This window comes from Crocuta crocuta, unplaced genomic scaffold (genome assembly GCF_008692635.1).
Source record: "Crocuta crocuta isolate KB4526 unplaced genomic scaffold, BGI_CrCroc_1.0 scaffold947, whole genome shotgun sequence".
Taxonomy (NCBI): Eukaryota; Metazoa; Chordata; class Mammalia; order Carnivora; family Hyaenidae; genus Crocuta; species Crocuta crocuta.
In genome coordinates this window covers 530,280-532,914 of record NW_027529617.1, presented here as the reverse complement: position 1 = coordinate 532,914, position 2,635 = coordinate 530,280, and positions in this window count along the sequence as shown.

Sequence of the window (2,635 nt, the reverse complement as noted above, 5' to 3'; positions counted from 1 at the left end):
AAAAAAAGAATTAAGAAAAGTGAGGAGACCAAAGGACTTTTAAAACACTTTCCAGAGAAGACATCCAGATGGCTAACAGACACATGAAAACATGCTCAACATCACTCACCATCAGGGAAATACAAATCAAAACCACACTGAGATACCACCTCACACCTGTCAGAATGGCTGAAATTAACAACTCAAGAAACAACAGATGTTGGAGAGGATGTGGAAAAACGGGAACCTTCTTGTTCTGTTGGTGGGAATACAAATGGATGCAGCCATTCTGGAAACCACTGTGGAGGTTCCTCAAAAAATTAGGAGAATTACCCTAAGACCCAGCAACTGCACTACTAGGAATTTATCCAAAGGATACGGGAGTGCTGATTCGAAGGGGCATATGCACCTCAGTGTTTATAGCAGTGCTATTAACAATAGCCAAAGTATGGAAAGAGCCCAAATGTCCATCAATTAATGAATGGATTAAAGAGATATGGTATACACACACAATGGAATACTACTTGGCAATCAAAAGAATGAAATGTTGCCATTTGCAACAATATGGATGAAACTAGAGGGTATTATGCTAAATGTAATAAGTCAGTCAGAGAAAGACAGATATCATATGATTTTATTCATTTCTGTAATTTGAGAAACTTAACAGATGAACACAGAGGAAGGGAAGGAAATATAAGATAAAAACAGGGAGGGAGGCAAACTATAAGAGACTTTTAATGAGAACAATCTGAGGGTTGCTAGAGGGATACTGGGGGGGCGCTAAGTGGGTGATGGGCATTAAGGAGGGCACTTGTCAGGATAAGAACTGGGTATTATATGTAAGTGATGGATCACTGGATTCTACTCCTGAAGCCAAGACTACACTGCATGTTAACTAACTTGAGAATAATTTTTTTTAAAAAACTCAGTCTTTAGAATGATATTAAAAAATTATAATCAACCCCAACCCTGTAATACTAGAAAAACCTACAGATAACACCCATTCCATAAGTATTATAAATAGTTTAAAGAAAAAGTTGTATGTGTACTTGGATTTGTTTTCTTTTTGCATTTAGTTGCCTTAAAGGATCTACTAGGGAAAAGCTTACCTGTTTGTCTTTGAGTTTTCCTCTTTTCTGATGTATACCATTATTAATTGTCTTATTTCATGAAATTGATGCCGATCTTGCTTTTCTACCATAGAATACTCTTTTTTGGCACTAAAAATAGGCCTGAAGATAGATATTTATATTTGACAAAACATTTCTCCAAAGTATCATGAAAATTAGGAAAATGTCATGTAAATTCAGCACATCACATATTTTCATTCTTATGATTTTTTGGCACTGTTATGAGAGAGTGAAAGCCCCACCAAAGATAGTAAATTTTCCTATCTACTTGATAATGAACTAAGTTGATATTCAGTCATCTGACTTTACTGTGTAAGGTTCTCACATAACATGGGGCATTTATAACACCCTCTCATTGTTAGCCTGACACATGAAAATGTTTTTTCAAGTTTTATTCAATTGGCAAATCCGTTCTCTAAGAAATATATCATTAGATTGATGTCAGATGGCGTGATATTAATGTTCAGCTATTTTGGCATGTCACTCTCCTAGCAATATATTTTTTTAAAGCTGCCATAAGTCAAATAACTTTAACTCCAATTCAGTTTCCTTGGGGAAAGTACTAAGTTAGAAGAACAATTACTCAAAGATAAAACTCCTCTTCTATCAACCCCTATAAATACAGTATATTTCTCACAAGTTAGTTTAATACAGGTGTATATATATATATACCTCACATATCTCTAGCATTAAGGAAAAAAAGTGGGTGCCATTTTCTAGTTATTCTCAAACTAAAAATATTCATTACTGAGAGAGAAAGATAATAAAACCAAAGTCTTTTTTGGAACAGACCTAAGGTTAGCTTCTGTGAAACAGACAAATGAAGAAAATCCACAGGATTACTAGCCTTGTACACACACTGACTTGGCTTACTGACCTGGCAGAGGTAAATGGCAGGAATGCTTGCTCCTTTGAAATGAAGAGGAAGCCTTTACAACTAGACAGAGAACAAACGCAATTATCAACAAAGAAAAGGTCTTTTTTTAAAAATGTTTTTTAATGTTTTATTTATTTTTGAGAGAGAAAGAGAGACAGCATGAGCAGGGGAGGGTCAGAGGGAGAGGGAGACACAGAATCCGAAACAAGCTCCAGGCTCTGAGCTGGCTGTCAGCACAGAGCCCGATGCGGGGCTCGAACCCACAAACCATGAGATCATGACCTGAGTCGAAGTCGGACGCCCAACAGACTGAGCCACCCAGGTACCCCAACAAAGCAAAAGTCTTAACTTCACTTTTTTTCAGCCCTCCATTCCAAATCTTAAGTTATATTTTCTGAATACTTAATAAAAAAACAAAAGAACTGATCTCATAACATTTTAAATTGGCACAAGGGAGGAGAGTGGAGTGATGCAGAGTTAGTTATAAAGTATTTTTCTAGCCTTCCTTATCATCTAACCACCACATGATAGCTAGAATACAGGAAAAAACAAGTGTTTCATTTCTGTTCCTCTCTAAAACTAAATTCCTAGTTGAATGCTCTTTCTCCCAACTGACCCCTAACAACTTCTCTTCAGAGCAAACTGCTGG